The sequence below is a fragment of the Neomonachus schauinslandi genome, chromosome 5 (genome assembly GCF_002201575.2).
Source record: "Neomonachus schauinslandi chromosome 5, ASM220157v2, whole genome shotgun sequence".
NCBI lineage: Eukaryota > Metazoa > Chordata > Mammalia > Carnivora > Phocidae > Neomonachus > Neomonachus schauinslandi.
This window is the reverse complement of record NC_058407.1, coordinates 90,693,626-90,712,814: the sequence shown is the minus strand read 5'-3', so window position 1 is coordinate 90,712,814 and position 19,189 is coordinate 90,693,626. Positions and strand designations below refer to the sequence as shown.

Below are 19,189 nucleotides of genomic sequence, written 5' to 3'. Positions count from 1 at the left end.
ATTCTTCATAACGTCCAAATTCAAATGAGTAGGAAAGGACTGTTTCCTCTTAAAGGGAGAAGAGTTCAAGTTCGGAGGTGGAGTGTATGTAAAGAATGGTAGAACTAGGCTGAGAAGATGGTGCCCCAGCCTTAACCATCATGTGAAATGAAAGAGATGCTGATTGCCAGTTCCATGAATCGCTCACCTGGCCCTCACCGAATTAAAATAAGGTCCAGAGCTTGGCTATTTTGTAGGGATCCATTTTTTTCATTTGAAAACAACTTTGCTTTTTGCCAAAAGCAAAACGCAAAGAGACATGATCGAGAAGAAGTCACTTCGGCTGAGGTTTCAGTGTATGTGCTACTTACAGGTTCCTCTATATACAACATAAACCCTTAGTTTTTTTTGCATGGAAGCAGCTCCTTACAATTTAAAGAGCAGGGGTGGGGCACCTGGGTGGCTCAGTCGGTTAAGGGTCTGTCTTCGGCTCAGGTCGTGATCCTGGGGTCCTGGGATCGAGCCCCGCATTGGGCTCCCTGCTCAGCAGGGAGCCTGCTTCTCCATCTGCCTCTGTCCCCACCCCACCCCTCGCCGCTTGTGTGCTCTCTTTCTCAAATAAATGAATAAAAATCTTTTAAAAAAATAAATAAACAAAATAAAGAGCGAGGAGTTACAATCAAGGGTGTAGTTGGAAGCCTGGGTGCTCACAGCTGTGTGACCTTGAATTCTTTAATCCTTACTCTGTTCACCTAAGAAACAAAATAACGTCAGCCTTATGGTAAGGATTAAATGTGATAACATATGTGAACATACCCCAGGCTCTCATGGGCACACTACAAATATCTATTGCTAATTCCAGGCCCAATTTCAAGAGAAGATTGTCTTCAGCAAAGGCAAGCCAATTCCGTTTGGATGACGATTATGTTTGGACCGACAGCAATAACTCTTAATATTTTCATTCCACTGTTTATCTCTAAAATGGTCTACAAATTCTGGCTATCCTATCCTAGGACCTTCTGGCTCCTTTCCCCCACCTCTGTCATAGTCACACAAATGCAGATTTATCAATAAACTAGATTCCCCATCACAGCAACTGAGAGATCACTCATACATTTCAGAAACAACCTTGAATTTTATGCTGAAATCAACGCATCTTTGTAAATAGTGCAGAAGAGATAGGAGAGGTTGAGAAGGTGAATAACCATGGTCTTATTTGTTCTGGAAAGCTCAGTGCAGTAAAGGTGTTTGGGGGAACAGAGACGAAAAAGCCCTCAAGGGACTTGCCCCAAAAGCCAGCATAAGAAAAGGGCTACAAACAAAGGGAAAATAAAAATAGTATGTGAACCAACAACTTGGGAGAGCTTATTTCTAGTTGGGAAGATCAAGCAAGACCTCGTGGGTGAGACAGCCTTTGAGATGGGCCGGAGGAATGGACAGTATTGACACGGAATTAGAAGGAGAGGGGAAAAGTATAATTAGTGAGGAGGAAGGGCTTTTTGAAGAAATACCCTCATTGAACACAATGTAAAATAAAGATCAAAGAGGGGAGACACAAAGAAATGGGTATATTTTCATTTTGTCGGCCTCTAGCTAGCATAAAAGATACTCTCATCCATTCAACTCTAGTAAAATTCACCCAAAGCATCAAGACGTGCTTGGATGGCAAGGAAATGGAAATATAAAAGGTATAAATATGTCAACTTTATCCTCAATGCACATTCATTTTCATCATCATCTTTATCGACAACCAGCATTCTCTGAGCACTGCCCAAGTGCGGAGAGCATTCTGCTAAGCACTGAGGACATAAAGTGACATAAAGCATGAATCTTGTTCTCATAGAAAAATGACAAATTAATCAACAAACAAAAGTGATTTCTCTTCTATATGCAGGCTCCAAGAAAACCCATTCAGTATTTTTTCTTCAAAAATGCAAGGGACCAACATTCTCCTACCCAAGAAAGACCTTCCGTATCTGAGCACCCATATTTGACCGGGATAGGATTTCTTCTGTAGTCCTTCTTCCTGCGGGAGTTGAAGGAAAAACCAGGAAACAGACACAGAAAGAAGCAGATAAGGGCTGAAATTTTTCTCTTTCCCCCTTTAAGCCCAGAAACAATCCTGGAATTTCTAAGGAGGTGATAAAAAAGAGAGCCGTGAACCCTGAAGATATCAATTCTGGCCCCCAGCAGAACTCACTGATAAAGCTGATCTGCATAACAAATACAAAGGGGAAAGGCTACAGTATCTCAATGATTTGGATGTTTTGCTTACACAGGGCTAACTAATATTTATTTAAAAATTCAGATCAGTGAGTACACTTCTTGGGTTTCTCCTAAATATTTAATGCCTCCCACTTCTGCATATCCCACTGAACACCAATGAGAGTCCAAACCACACTCATGACCTTTCTCTCGCATTTCCAACCACTATCTGTAGATGTCCAAAAAAGAACTAGTGTTTTTACTCTCCTCGGGTCTGTCTTTTTTAAAGGAACACAGATCCATAAATCTGCTCTTTTCTTACCTCTACATTTAGGCTCACATTTATTTTAAAATGGGCAGGGAGGTAGCCAAAAAGGAAGGATGTGAGAAAACTATTAACCCAGCTAGAAAACTATTAACCCAGCTAAGCCTAATAAGTAGTGATTAAAGTTACAGTCAAAGAAGAACGAAGCTCAGTGCCTCCTACCCTCTTCCTCCTCTTTGTGACTTTCATATTCTAGTTCAGGCGCTGAGAGGGAGGGTGACACGGCTAGCAAATTCCAACCAGCACTAAGATAATTGTACCATTCACACCCCTCACCAGTCAATCAGGGTCTGCTTATCCAGCCCCATTTATAAATAGTTTTCCTACACTGACAGTGTTATAAAGGAGTGCAATGAGGTTTTCTCCCTGAAACAAGAAATGGGGCGCCCTCAATAAGGACTAAGTGGAACAGCGGAGGTTTGCAGAACCCAGGGCCACCCGCCCTAATTTACAGCCACACCTGTTTCACAGGTGTCAGGGAAAGCAGCTCCCTAACTTTTCTAACTTTCCGCACCAGGCCTCCGTTAATGTTGAAAGAGCTCAGGAATAAATACAGCCCTGCTCTTACTTAATTCCACGCCAGGCTGCACCCCTTGTGTGCCCTCTGCACGCTAAACCCCCTCGTGTTCCGGCCACCTCTTCTGCCTCTGGCTCAGGGACCCTCTGAGTCACGTGACAGTTTGACCATGATGGGGTCCCCCTCTACAGGTTAAAGTGCTAGGACAACGTGATGTTTAGAGAGAGCAGGCGCCCCGCGTCAATCATCTTGCCTGGTGATTCTCAAAGATGACTGCACAGGAGAATCCCCTGGGGAATATTTTTAAATGATCCCTGCCTGGATCCCTTGCTGACAGATTTTAATTTCACGGTGTGGGGTCTGGCCTGGGCATGGACATCATTGTTTTGCTTTTGTTGTTGTTGTTTAGCCTCTTCTGTTTCTTTTCATGGGAGCTCTCCGGGTGATTTTGTTATTGAGCTGGGATTGAGGAGGACTGCCTAGCCTGTCCCACTGATTCAGAAATGAGAAAATCGAGGCCCCAAGGCAATGGCTTGCACACAAGTGAAATAACACACACAAAAACAAAAAGAAGGTTTCGGACTCTCAAGGCCACCACCACCTCCGTTATTCATTTAGGCAGCCACCAGACACCTTGGAAAAACCTAACATCTCTGAATACACCTCAAGGAGTACCCTGGGCTCTGAAGAAATGTGGATGAGCAAATGCCCACCATCAGCTAACGGAAGAGACATGCATTCCGAAGGGACTCAAGAGGCAGGGCAGTGAACGGGAAAGCCCTGGAAAGAGAGTCAGTGGATGCGGCTCTGCACCATGTGTATGTCTTCTTTACACCTTGGAGCTATTTGCACAGCTTTAAAATGGTGGTTGTGGAGGATAGATCATCTGCAAGGTGCCTATTAGCATTAATATTCTTGTTAACCCACATCAGGCACACACGCGCCCGCGCGCGTGCACATTACCGCACCTAAACCCCACAAACATATTTAATGCATTTAAGATTTTTTTTTACTGTTGCGATTTGGTAGGTAAATCACTATACAAATACACGCACATGCTCGCAAGCCTAGCGTGTATGGGTGCATGGGGTGTGTGCATGTTGGGACACACACGGAACACAGCTCACTTCTAACCCAAAGACACCAGTGACCGTGGCAGCTCAGTGATCAGACTGAGGTCCCTAGAAGGTGGGGGGATTGCTTCGGAACGTCTATGCATTTGCACGGAGTCCAATTAGCTTTGAGTAAAGGATAAAAGACATCACCTCATCAGCTTCAAGTTTCTTCGAAGCCTCTCTTCTCCCCTCCCTGAACAACGCAGTGCTTTTATCCACCGTTGTTTTGAAGTCCCACCTCTCAAAAAGAAACAAGATCTGATTTCCTCGGAAATTCTAGCCAGCTGAAGGCCTGATAGACTCTATATAAAGATTAATGAGAAATGGAAACTTGACATTTCTTTCTAAAGAAGGAACTTCACCGTCCTCGCGAGGCAGGGAACAAAGACATGTAGGATGGCGTGTGTGGAACACAGCCTGGTTTTTATGAGTCGAGTGAGTTAATTAGTCAAAACCTTAAATTATCCTAATCTAGGAAGCACTCCACTCCAGACATTCCTGTCCCTGTAAAGCTGGACTCCAAGCAGGGTCAAAGCCTGTACTTCTCTTTCCTTCCACGTCTGCCGATCCCTCGGGGCCAGCCTGGAGTCTCCTCCTCTCCCCTCTCCCCTCTCCCCGCCCCCCTCGTCGTGCAGCCTTGTCACTGTGCCTCCATGGCCCTGCCCCTCAAGGTACCTTGGAATGAATGTCCCTCAAGTCAGCCAGTGCTGACACTGGCTGATCCACAAACCTCAGGCTCAGAATACTCTCTTTATATGCAGTGGATCTTTAAAAAGTCCTCAAGGGGAGCTTAGGATCCTTTTGCTAATGAAATGAATACAAACCACAATACAGAGAAAATGGGTGGAAGTTGGGTGGGGTGAAAGGGAGAGGGATGGGCAGCAGAAAAAGTGCAAATAAAATTTAGAGGAACATGCATGTCAAATCCATCCTCCCTGAGGCACCCAAGCTACCGTTCAATCAAGTGCTAAAGGTGTCTTTCCATCCCCATGAAGAAAGCTTCTAAAACCCCAGGCCAGCTAAAAAGGCTACCAAAAAGCATTCTGTAAATTCCCTGGGAATAACTGAGCGCCTCTTCTTCCATCGCTCCCTTCTGCCATTAAAGAAAGTGGCCAGTGTCTGAATAGCATGGCAACTCTCTACCTCACTACTTTGGAAACACATGGGGCTAGGCTGGTCCTTCATTTCGAGTACCTTGGCCTGGGCTAGGATCCAGCTCTCTCCTTGGCTACAAACCAACTAACAGCTGTCCCTTTCTTTATAATGGCCATCAACAAAGTTAGTTGCAATCCAGTGATCTAAGATGAAAATTGAATCATTTGCTCATTCTAAAGGTGAGTCTAATAAACAGGAGTGGGATTCATTAACTGTAGAATAACTAAAGCAGAAATAAGAACCTCTCCTTTTTTCCTTTTCAGAAGACCCTGACTTTATTCTCTAGCCTCATCGTTTGGAATCAGAAATTCCTAATCAAAGAACCAGCACATTTCTGTGTTGCTCTTCTCCCCAGGTTAAGGGATGTGAGGAAGAGCAGAAGGCTTGCCCTTTTATACCAGTTTGCCTCTCCATCTGCTCTCCATCCTCCTAAACTGACCATTCTCTCCTTCTACAAAACTCCTAATTATTCTTAAAGACACAGTTTAAATATCAACCCCTCCGTGAAGCCCACCTCATTTTCCCAGACTTCCCTCCTCACAGATCTTACCTAAGTATATAATAATCTCTTTACACACGTCTCCCCCATTCAATTATGAGCTACCGGAAGGTACAAACCAGAGCTAATTCTTTCTCATGACACAATGTTCAACAAATACTGGTACTTAACAAACATTTGTTGAATAATGTGGAGCAAAAGACACAAAAATAAAGTTAAAGGAATAGAGTGTCAAAGAAAAGAGACTAAGAGACACTAATAAATACATAAACTCTATCTAGAGTGTTCTAGAGAAGAACATCAAGAGAAAAAGAAGACTCAGTGACGAAAAGGGCCAGAATAAGAATGCACAGAGGACAAAAGAAGAGGAGGCAAAAAAGTCACACATGGTGGGAGAGTGACAGAAGAGGGGACATGGGTGACCTTAGAGACACAGGCTCCTCTTGGATCTTTTCTAAGAAAAATCAGAAATTCTGAAAGTTCCAAAAGTAGAACATATATGTGGAGCTGCCAACGTTAACCATGACACAGAATTTGGTTCAGGAACGATGTAGACCCAGAATGCATGGGCGTGCAACTTTGGCATCACTGGAGAGTGTCGGGAATGCAGAATCTTGGGCCCTACCCCAGACCTAGAGAATCAGTGTGTCCATTTTTAACAAGACCCCCAGGTGATTCCTATAGACAAAAAAGTTTGACAAACGCCAATGTAGCCATTTGACACCCGCAGATAACCTCCGCATCTCTTTCAGTGGTGTGGCGCACAGAGCATCACCACCAAGCTGCTGCACAACCTAAGCCAGTCACCTAGTGTCCCTGGATTTGTTTCTTTACCTGTGAAATGAGAAGGTCAGAGTAAATGCGTTCTCAACTGTCACGGAGCTCTGACCTTCTTGATCCCATCTAACATCTTACCTTCACATCCTTCCTACAACACCCGCCAGAACAAACAACAAATAGCCTTATTTGTTAATTAATATTTCCCTTCCTCTCTCCACTTACCTAGTATTTTTTGTTTCAAGTATCTGTTATGTGCCAGGCACTGTGTTAAGGACAAATGATTCCAGGATGAATAAATATCCCTCCCTGTCCTCAAGGAGCTCACAAATTTAGGGAAACAGAGCATAAAAACACAATTAGGATAAAAGTATGGTAATGATCATGAACCAGCCCTGGTGATGCACAGAAAGCAGAGTGGCCATTCTGCTCGGGGCAGTCATGCAGGATTTCAACAAAGGGCCAACATATGCACTCTGCCAACCTTCTCTGCCAACCTCAGCTTCACGCACTAAAAGTGAAAAGACAAAAATAAGGTAGTTGGAGATCATCCACGAACCAACCAAAGGTTCCCAAACACACCTCTCTGGGTTCGCAAAACTCCAAAAGCACATCCACACAATGGATTTGGTGTAAGGGCCACAGATAGACCATTAACAGCCACAGGCGCACCCTCAGAAACCCACCTCCTCTGAGTTAATGCCCACTCCCCCTCATCCCAACTGCATTCGGTTCTTCTAGCTTCGGCATCCTTCTGGAAGATAATATCAATTCAACCACTAATCTACTCTCCCTAGAGACTTCTTCTGTGGTTTCAAAGAGGGGATGCACTTTAATAAATGTGAACAATTCATTAGACCAGTAACTCTTTTTGATCTATATTTATTTATAGAGACGACACTCATATCCGATTGCATGCACGCTACCAGAGACTGAAAATGTAATTAACTGAAAGGAAGAAATTTCTAGAATTTCTAAGGAGGCTGGAGAATGGCAGGGGGGAAAGAGGACCTAACTTTCCAGCATATCCACTCCTGACCTCAACAAGTTACACGAGATGAGTGGTTTTGTCAGCCCCAGCCTTCCTTATTAAGGAGAAAAGGCTATCGCTCAGAACAACAGTTTGCCAACCTTTAGAATGGTGAGTTCCACCCTGGCTTCTTTCCTGCCCCTGGCTTTTATAGGCTGATTTTTCTGCCATGGTTTCTTCACATACAACCTGTCCTTTCCCCTGCCTGCTATATTTCCTACTCCATAAACATTCATGACATTTTTGCTTTAACTTGTTAGCAGTTGTGAACATGTCACCTTCACCTTCGTATTGTTGAACACGAAAATAGGGGGGCAAACCCCTGCATCCGGGGCTCAACACATTCATGGAGGAGATGGGAGAATGTTTTTTACAAGGCGATGATGATATGGTCGAGGGCTGAATCAGCTCAGTCTCGTTTCTCCCTGTCCGGCTTCACTCATCCCCCCAACCGATTTCAGTCCGTGTGTCCGCCGCCCAGGTGCCCACTTCCCCTCCTCACACAAGGCTGGTGCATGCGCATGAAGGTCAAAGAAGATGATCAAGGTTCTGAAGCCATCCTTCTGGAGGTGAAGAGGAATACAAAATCAACCTGCCGTTCACCCCTTCACCAGAGGGAGTCGCTCTTCGCACTCAACCTACAAGAAAGGCATTTGGTGTGCAAAGTAGTGACTAGAGAAATGTGTTGGTCCTCCTCCTTTCCCTTAATTTTGCCTCGTTACTTCTTTGCTTTCTCTGCTCTATCCCTGCCCGAAACAACACACATGCAGTGGCAAAGCAAGACTCTTCAGACAGACAGGCTTCCTAGGAATGGAACCAATGCTGAGAAGAAATGAGATGATTGAGGGGCACACCCTGCTCCTCTCTTTGCACGTGAACAGGTATCTCTGGGTGGTCACATGGCTCTGTGGTCCCAGAGCCGTCATGCTTTGCTACACCTGAAACACACAGGGATAGAAGGCAACCATGTTGTTCTGCTTCCCTTCAAATCACCAATCTAAACTCCTTGGCAGGGCTTGCCTGAGAAGTCTTTATTTCCCATTAGTGTTTTTTTATTTTTTTTTTTTTCTTAATTGTACATCACGGAGGCTCCTCAACTGAAATTAAATTTGCTCTTCCTCCCACCAGCAGACACATTTCTTCCTCAGGTAACCCACACTGTATGGAGGGTGGCAGAAGGAGAGAAGACAAAATAGAACCCAGTCAGCTCTTTGTGCCATGAGGGGGGAAAACAGAGAGAGAGAGAACAGTGGCCCAGAGACAGCCTAGAACACCACTGAGTCACAGCCTCGACAAGACTGCTCACGGGGACAGGACACACCTGCCCCATCAGGGATCCAAAACGGCTTTGGATGTAGTAAAGGTGCAGACCATTTGGTGGTGATTCCACCCTGAATCCTAATAAGCGCCTCCCCTTCTCCTTGTAGCTTTCCCACCACCCAGTCCCCACCACCCTCCCCTTTTAACCTCTTGTCCTTTGTCTAGCTTTAGGGCCAACTAAGGATGGCCTAGAACCTGGCTTAATCCCATGAGCATTCTAGGAGAATGTGGCTGAAACTCTGTCCAAAGGTCTGCTGTCAACCTGGTCACCAACCAATACGACGAAGGACCTCATCCCTGTAGGGCACTCTCGCAGGCACCAGGAATGAGAAAAGGGGCATAGGCCCTAAGGACACCCACCTCACCTTGCTCATCTGTACGTAGGAAACCAGTGCACATGGAGTTGCTGTTCTCACCCATACCTCTGTTCTATTTTGAAGTAAAATTAAGAATACATCCTCCCACTTGAAGGAGTAGAAGCAGATGGAGAACCAGCTCAGGTGTCTGTAAGGTGAACACACACCAGATAACCTCAGCTATTTGTAGACATGGTGAGAACATGGTTCAAAGTGGGATCCCATTCTCCCATTCTGCCGACAGTACAGATGGGTACAGATTACCAGTTAAATGCTCAAAAGAACGAAACCGGGGGGGGGGGGCGGTGAGTGTGGATGATATCCATCCTTTCTGGACAATAAAGAACTATCTTCTGGTGTGATGTTGAGGGACAAAGATCTTCTCCTACTTCCCCCACATCCCCTTGGTATTTTTGGATTGCTTCAAAGTATAGTCATTAAAAACGCCAGAAAAAAAGATTTGGGGGGAGAATACTTTGAGAGAGACTATCGATACCCATGATTCTGCTACAAGATTTTGAAGATCTTTTTTTTTTTTTTTTTTTTAAAGATTTTATTTATTTATTGATGAGAGACAGAGAGAAACAGAGGGAGAAGCAGGCTCCCAAGGAGCGGGAAGCCCGATGCGGGACTCGATCCCAGGACCTTGGGATCATGACCTGAGCCGAAGGCAGACGCTTAACCATCTGAGCCACCCAGGCGCCCGATTTTGAAGATCTTTATCTCAACCCGTTTCCTGCATTTGAGCACCCTTAGAGTTTGGGGGTGTACGGTCAGTGGACCAAGGAGAAGAGCACACCAGCTCGCCATCATGGCCCTCCAGCCTGTGGATGATCTGATTGCCTCAGGAGTTGTCTTGCATTGCATGAGTGCCTCACTGAAGAGTCATTAGCTAAGTCTTTTCCGTTTCTCCTGCTATTTCTCTTTTCAAGTACATAAAAAAAAATACTGCCTAGCCACATTTCATATACTGTAAAAATTGACGAGAGGAGGAAAAAAAATAAAGTCTTCATTCTCTTTTGAAGGTACAAGACGAACACATGCAAACGGCACATCTCTTTGTTTAACACAAAGACTCACGTGTCGAATTCTGCACCCCTTCCTCATGCACAGCATTTTAGAACTCTGCAAGATAGCCATTTTGCAAGAGTGTGGAAGTAACAGTTTGCTTGGAGGATGTGTGGGTATAAATAGATGTGTAGACAGAAGGAGAAATTTACAGCTCAAAAATAATAGCACAGGAAAAAAATATCAATTAAAAGGAGAATACTGACAGAATTCGTTCTCAGCAAGCATGAGACTGAAGTCCTTTTAACCTGCAGCATCCTTCAATTCCAGGTGTTCCTAGACCAGCCAGATTTCCCACCTAGACCTGTCCCTCTGCAGTAGGCCTCCTGGGATCTCTGGGCCCGGTGTCAATGCTTTAGACAGCAAGTGGACTTCAGGGCAACAACCACAGCAATCATTATTTTCATTTTTTAAAAGGGCATTAAAAAAAAAAATTCCTAGGAAGGTAGAGAATAGGAGACAGACAGGCATGGAAGTGGCAACGGGGGAAAAGGCTAGCCTGAAAAAAAAAATTTTTTTTTTTCTAGATTCCCATAAAAATCAGAGCTGTAGCCCTGGGTGAATAAAATGCTATTTAACTCAAAAATCACACAAGTCTCCCATGCATGTCTACATACATAGACCCTCATGCCACCCAACGTCTTCCGTCCCTACATACATCCACCCCCACTGCCTCCCCAAAACCCGAAACCTGTTTGATGAGGAAGGGAAAGATATAACATGGGAGATTTCCCCCTTTGTAATAAGCCTTTTTTCCCCAAACAGCATTATTTTCTTATCTTGTCGCCTTTTCTTCCAAAAATTCCACTTGAGGGATTTGAAGAGAGAGATAAACAAGGAATCCCTACCCCAGGTGAAACGAAATAAAACAGAATTTGCCCTACCTTGGTTTGTAGAAGCCAAACCTCTAGACGGACAGATTAAGGGAGTGAGCATGTTGGGAATGTCCAGTCTCCTCTTCTCGCTGGCATATCCACATAAGAAAGACGAAGGATAAATGAAAGGAAGATAATTTAAAATCCAATTTAGCGTGAATTTTGTTTTAATCTTGTATCTTGAAGAGATGCAAATTCAAAGAAAAAAAGACTGAATTCAAAGGTAATTCAGGATATGGAGAGCAGCTCACAATGCAGAATCCAGAGTAATTATTCCATTTGCATGTGAGGTTAGTGGCTGGGCTATTTTTTTAATGATTCTTCTGGCAATCACGGTTTTTGATTTTTGGAGCTTTAGTGGAGGAGGATCTGTGTAGAGAAGCTGGGGGCCGGCTCTGTCCCTCCGTGGAGCATGGTCATTCCCAAAGCGTCCCCTTCCTAAGGGGGAAAAAGAGGCGGTCAGGGTTTGATTCGAGTGTCCCCGGAGGGTGAGAAAAATGCATTCCGAAAAAGATATCAATTCGTTTTAAGGAAAAGGGGCAGGAAACCCCGCATTTCCCACAGAGTGCACACGAGAGGGATGGAAAACTGCCGGCACCGTTCTATAAATAATTCAGAAAAGGTCTGGCTATACCATTCCTGGGACAGGCATGGATGAGAGGTGGGAATGCCAACCTGAATGGAAGAGGGGAGAGGGAGGGAGCGAGCGAAGGAAGGCAGCGGGCAGGAAGGAGGAAGGGGGGGAGAAGCGGCACCACAGAGCAACACACACTCCACACACTCGCACACACGCAGAAGCACAATCCCCACTTAACTCGCCAGCAAGTGCGGCCCCCAGCCCCATCTGCATTGCTGCCGACATGTCTGTCTCGCTCTCCCCATCGCCTCCAGCGGTAGCGCCTCCTCCCACCCCGCGCTTGTGCTGAATGGGTTCTGATTGTGCACTGGGTGCACACTGGGCATTTCTTGGAAGGGGCACACTGACACGCGCGCACACACACACACGCCCCCGACGCGCACGCGCCCCCGCGCGCGCACTCACACTCACCCCCGCGCACACTCACCCCCGCGCACACTCACGCCGCCGCCGCGCTGATGTGCAGCGCACGGGGCTTCACCTGCAACGTGTCGATTGGACGGATGGTCGCGGCGCGTGGCTCCGGCCCGGGGCACCGATGCCCAACCTCTCTTTTCGGTAAGGGGATTAACCCCCCCCCCAAAAAAAGACCAGAGGGAGCCCTCCCCTTTCACCGTAAAAAAATATATATTTTTTAAAAAGCCACGTCCAAATTAGCAAGTGCCGGGTTCTGCTGGATTCAAGAGCTTCACCCAACAGCAGGTTAGTTAACGGTTCCACTGCTTCGACCCTTTATCTCCCTGACACCCCCAAACCTCAACACTGAGACAGGAGACTCCAAAGCGAACATTTACGTACCGACTCCGAGCGCCTGGGCGACTGCAGAAGCTCCGGAGAGGGGTGGCGGGTGGCCGGGGATTGAGGGTTTTCCCTTCCTGCAAAGCAGGATTGATAATCCGTGTCGGGGGTTTTGAAGTTCACGACTCTTCTTGGCAAAGCCAAAGAAAATGCATTCGGACGCCAGCACTTCTGGACTGTGGTCATCAAAAATCACCCTGACGAACACTTTCGATAAGAGCAAAGCCCCGAGATTTCCTAGAGGTGAAGAAGCCGAAGGAAGTGGTTTTTGAAAAGGGGTTGGGGGGGGAACCTTCCCTTTTCAAAAAAAAAGGGGGGTCGGGGGAAGGGGGTTGGGCGGGAGATCACAGGTTGCCTGGTCTGGATTTGGGTCTCACACCCAAAAACGCGCCCCCCCCCACCTACCTCTCACACACTGGCTCTGGTGGGAGGAGAAACCCACGAAGCTAAGGAGGATGTTTCTGCTCCCAGCGCGTGTGTGTGCGTGCGTGTCCTCTTTCTCCACACCCCCCACCCCACCCCACCCCCAAACCCCGTCACCCCCTCACTCCTATTGCTAAGACTCCGGCGGAGGCAGCTTCCCACGTCACGTGCTGGGGGAAGTGGGGTAGGAAAAGGGGGAAAAGGCTTAACCCGAGTCCGTGGCGCCTCCTGCTGGCCGCAGTGGGGCACAGCAATGAGGAAGGGCAGCTAAGGGGTGTGGGGAGCGAGACAGTGCCCCCGGTGGGCGGCCGCACTCGGCTGCGGAAAGCGTCTCAAAGGCGGAGCTGCAGCTTGAAATTTAAGACCCTTGCTCTCTTTTCCACAAACCAGCCTCTGCTTCGTACGTGCAGCGCATGTGCCGGACGCAGTTTAAAGCCGGGTTCTTGCCTTCAAGAAGCTTAAGGTCTATTTTGAGCCCACGAGGCTGACGGGAAAACAATGGGAAACAAAGAAAGGCAAACTCAATTAAGGGCTAAATTGTGTAGTACAGATTATATGTGTGCTTTGCTGACGACTAGTGAAGGTTCCAGGAGTTTGGCATTTTTTTATTAAAGTAGATCCTGTTACTTAAAGACCTTGATGAGAGAGAATGATGAGATAGGTGAATAATCCTTATATGAAACTACATCTCACGGCATTTACAAACCCACCTTCTTGTAAAACGCAAACATCCACTCGTTTCTCTCCCCCTTAAACTGTTTTCTGTTTTAATAGCACTTATCACCACCTGTATTATTATTTTTAATATTAATATCATCGTGTAAGCACCTTTTTTATTCTGATCCGTTGTCTCTTCAAAGATCCAGCATATTATAGTGGTGGACCATTTTCATATTGGTTACATCATGAACTTCTCACCAACGTTCCTGAGAAGCAGCCATATAAACACACAGGTAATACTCCTGTGTGAAGTAGTGACACCTAGTAATTTGGAGCTTTGATCTATGTAAAATACATCAGATGTGTATTAGGTCCTATAGACCAGACAGTAGTCATAATATATCTGAACCTAATTCTTTTCATGTTTCCTAGTTTTTGTTAGGTTTAATGGTTGCATCTAAGATTTTTAAAGGCACACACAAACGCATGAGCATTATATGGAAACACAAACACAAAATTATTCTTTCTCAGTAATGGTATTACTGTTTTTCTAAGACAGGATAGGGCTGAACTTCCACCTCTTTGGAGAACTATAGAACCACTCCAGAGTTGCTGTGCCCCTTGATACACAACAGCCAACCCAAACCAATCTATGTGCAGATTTCCAGTTGTTAGAACATGGATTCCAGGAGGGGTGTAAGATGCAGAGCAAGGACCCCATGGAGCTTTCCTGAAACACTTCCTTAAGTCTCCCAGGAATGCCATTACCTTCAGAATAAGACCCAAACTCACTCAAGGGTTGACCTTTAACCTACTTTAAAAAGCAACAACAACAAAAACAAACAAACAAAAACAAAAACAAAAACCCCTCAGGGCCCACCTTCCCCTTCCTGTCCCAATTCTCTTCACCAAAATTGGGCCATTCTTCTCTATTTTCTTTTCTTCCCTTTCTGGACCCAGGAATTCCATTCCAGCCCATTCACTTTTGCAAGTATAGAGGAAAGAATGAATTCTCAGTCTCCCTCTCCCTAATAAAGTCTACCCTCTCCTTCAATTTCTAGCTCAAGTCCCACCTCATCTGAGGATATTTTCAGTCAACCAAGCCTGAATTGATTTCTGTAACAACTGCAAGAGTTTTTAAATGAGGTATGGCCCTCACCACCATCCCCCTGACTCCCACCCCCTGCATTTGGAAATGTGTAGAGGAATTTGTATGATCAGTTATCAGATGACAAGGTGATGGTACTGACATGCGTGATGCAGGCACCAGAGATAACGACACACACCAAATTGGTCATTTGGTCTTGCATTAGGAAGAACTGGCCCAAAAGGAAAATAATAAAGCCATAAGCTCTTTGTGTTGGACCATATGAAACGGCTGGTATTCAATCATATGAAACTGCCAATCACACGAAATAACCAGTATTGACCTATAATAAAAAGGCAATTTCATAAGGCTAAACTTAAAATTGTAAACGTATGTATATCTCCTAACTTTCCAATTACTTGTTTAACTACTTAAGGAGCTAGACCAGCATCTACATGATCCATCTATTCCCAGCACCTGACTGTTGGTTAGCAACCTCAGGAGTTCCCCTGGTGAAATTCTAAATTGGTCACTGTACACGAGAGCAAGGAAAGACTGAAGAAAGAGACAGATCACTCCGGATTGGTGGGTGGCAGTTTTAATAAGCAAGACAACTTACCTACGAGGCTTGTCTTGGGCAGCCGCAAGATAAATGGATCTCAACACCTGCCCACCAGAATCTTAAGAGTTTTATAGAGGCCTTCATGGGGTTCAGTCATGTATATAGTCCAGATGGTCTCAACCCATTAGTCTCTCAAAGCTGTATCCTTGAAGTGGCTCCTAGGGTGAGAACAATGGGTAGAACGCACATTCCAAGAACAGAGCAGGGGGTAAGGAGCTTCCAGTTGCCCAGATCCAGCTTGTGGGTCAACTGGCTGGCACCTCCTCTCAATCACCTCCTCTAACAGTGGCACAATTCCAGACATGTGGTTGGACCTCAATAAATATTAAGGTTTGGTTTGTTTGGGGTTTTATTAATGACTATTAGAAACCGCTTTCCCAAGTAGTCTTGCTGACTCTGGCTCTGGAAGATCTAATTCGAGGAACCATGCAGCCTGTGAGTGGAAGGTGGCATCTCTTCTCCGTGGTATTCATTGCCTATTGTCCATTCAATGGGGGAAGACCTCTCTCCTTATTTCTCAGACTCCCTGTCATTCCCTGGCACTTCTCATGAATGACCTGTGCCTCTAAGGACCACAAGCCTTTCAATAAAACTGTTGTCAAGGATCATCCTGATTCATGAAATTTGGAACGCTATTTCTCAACATTGCAAATATGCATTTCTTAACTCCTAGTCAGGAAGCACAAAAAGCAATGTTCTAAAAAGACAAGATGTTGGATTATATTTCACAGCGTCATTTATTGAAGGAAAAGCTCTTGCCTGAGGCTGCTAATGAAATGTGGAGGTATTCTGCCAGCTCTCTTGACCAAAAGAGAGGATCCCAAGAGATGCAAACACTCTTGTCCATGGCCCAGTCAGCAGATGCAAAGCCCATGCCTTGCCCAGCAATAAATAAATACATAAATACATAAATAAAAGCAGGAGGTGAGGGGGGTATATTTATCTCACAACATCTTTCATATCACACAACGATACCACAGGGTAAGGCCTGAAGTTTACAATTTGGGGTTCCTCTTTAAGGAAAAGAGTAGAAATTTTGATGTGAAAGTGAGTATTTACTTAAAACAAGAAAATAAATCACGAGAAATAAAAAATTATTTGATATTAATGCCACAAAAATTTGTCATTATTGTAATTTTATTAGTTATTGCCTGAATGTTCTGTAATATTTGCTTTTCTATATTTTTTATTTATATTCTTCACATTATGATTTATAATATCATTTATATGAAAATAACAGAAAGAATCAAGTCTATCCTTTACTGTGGTTCCTCAAAAATTGTTTTTCATTATGAACCATTTAGAAAAATTTCTTATTGGTAGTAGTGCAATATGTGTTTTTCAGAATCACTGTCAAATTAGGGAAAACCTTTATCAAATTTCTTTTATATAGAAGTTGCACGGTTTCAAGGATTTCAAGTTTTCATGTAGAGTGGTTAATATTAAATATCCCTTGAATTGATGCCACTCATTAACCAGTTGACCGTGTATTACAAGTTTTGTATTATTTTCATCAATGTTAGTGTTTTGTCTCAAACCAGCCAGAAATTTAAATCTTTTTCCAGTGTGTTCATTTGGTTCACTCCTCTTCTGTAACTGGATTATCAAACAATCCAGGAGCCTATTCATTACTCAAAATTTCTCTTTTCTTCTTACAGTTGTGGTATGATTTGAAAAAAAAATGTTGCAGTTTGCTTCTTAATGTCAGGTTGATTTCTATTGATGTCAATGCTAATCTTTTTGTCATTTTTTATTTCATATGCATTAATTATTATATGAATTTTCTCTTAGTTCTTCAATAAATAAGTGTATATAAAATAAAGAACTCTTCAGCTATGGCCTAAACAACAGTCTGTCATTTCTCACTTGTTTTATTAAAATGTCCCAAAGTGTCTTTCCAAACTGCAGACAAAGTGGCAACAAACTCAAGCTTTATCAACTCTTAAAGAAACTTTTTAAAATCTATGTTCAGGTTTCCCTTCCCAGCCTATGAAAAATTCTAGAACCTTAATGTTGATGTTCTCTACTTGCAAAGCAGGAGCAGCTTTCTAGTGGGAAGCATTACACTTTGATTCTTTAAAGAAAATTCTAAGTTGTCAAATATTCTATTTGTGAGACAAATCTGAAAGGGGGAAAAAAAAGCGTTACAGAATACAAAAGCAGGCTACAGCTTCAGGTAAGGGGGTGAGGCACTGAGCACATGTTCTCTGAGACTTCATGTCACAGTGCGGGGTGAGAAGGCACAATGGGCTGATGGAGTTTTCCTGGAAGCTTTTCCTTCATTGAGAAAGCTGGCAATAACTTAACTCTATAGGAAACTGATGGCAAGCCGTATAAATATATCTCACTGAACCCAAATTAAATTATTGCCAACTCAGCCTCCACTTAGCTTCATCTCAAAAATGCTCACCACCACTCCAGTGACACCCAGTATAAGAGGAAATCAGAGAAAGTTGGAGTGGAAAGAGACAGCAATCTTAAATGATTGCAGTTAAAATATACTACTTTTGCAAATTTTACTAAAACATTTGGACACATTATTAGGGCCTCTCCCACAGCCTTAGAAGAAAGGGCCCCAAGTGAGAGGCTGGGAATCGGAAGTTGCATTAGCTTCAAAGTCAGTCTGCCTCTGCTCGTTACCTAATGTAAAACAGTCTTCTTAGTTTCTAGAGAAAATATTCGAATTTTATCTTTGAAAAAATAATTCGTTAAAGGCTCAGTTGACAACATGCATATTAATACCTTCTGCTGAATCCAATCCATCTTCTTTTGCTTGCAACTCCTGGAGTGTACAGGAAACAAAGAGCATTCAATTTTAATACCTCTCACAAGCATACTAAGATCCTGATACCACCATCATTATTTTTTTTTCCCATCATTACTCTTTTAAAAGAATCTCTATTTTGTTCTTATCATAATGATATTAATTATTCAACCCAGGCAGTCTTTTTTCAAAGGGATAGTTAAACAACCTTCATCCCCTACCCCCCCACCTGAAGACCTGCTTGTCGGCCCCAACAATTAAAAAAGTCTTCATTACCCACTGCATTTTCTTGAGCCTGTTGTGTACATTGTAACAATATACTTCTACACATTCACATTGTATGTGCAGAGAAACATTTCTTTAATCCTTCCCTACCTGGTCCCTTTTCTTTTCCAAAATATACAATGGGGGCGGAAGGGAGGAGAGAAAGAAGAGAAGAATAAATAAGACTTGCAGAGAAAAGAATGATTGAATCTAGAAAGTGGATGGAAGTTGTGATATGATAGTAAGTTCTTTGTGATAAAGAGAAGAATTTGCATGGTGGTGTTTCTAGCATCACTCAACTCCTGCAAGAAGACACCCTGAGTGGAAATAACCCCCAATTAAGCACAGTTAGAGTTGGCACTGACTTACTGGGTTTTTCTCCTCCTTCAATATAGCGAGGATATGACAACACTTTTTCTGACCTACCTAGCTGTTGTTTTTTGGTTTTTTGGTTTGTTTGTTTGTTTTAAGAAATCCTTTAGAATCTTGATTTTATCTAGCTGAATAGGTTTTGTGTGGTTTTTTTCTTCTTTTTTTCCATCTAAATACTTTAAGGGGGAAAAAAATGGCCTCTAGTCTCACCATTATGACGTACAAAAGATGCACTCCCGGTGTTTCATTATCAGATTGATCAAGCTTCTTGAGAAATATGCCCTAATTTCTTTTACTACAGACAATATGGATGAGAGATCCCATCCCTATCTGGAGGCATT

General features: G+C 43.9%; 1 protein-coding gene across 1 annotated transcript in view; it reads right to left on the bottom strand.

Annotated features, from left to right (window-relative positions):
- The window catches only part of GRIN2B (glutamate ionotropic receptor NMDA type subunit 2B), a 417,812-nt gene extending 404,917 nt beyond the window's left edge, over positions 1-12,895 (bottom strand). Inside the window, exons 1-2 of the mRNA XM_021690583.1 lie at positions 12,657-12,895; positions 11,231-11,659 (exon numbers count right to left, since the gene is read on the bottom strand). The gene's annotated coding sequence lies outside the window, so the exon portion shown is untranslated. The remainder of the gene's footprint in view (positions 1-11,230; positions 11,660-12,656) is intronic.
- Between the last annotated feature and the right edge of the window lie 6,294 nt (positions 12,896-19,189).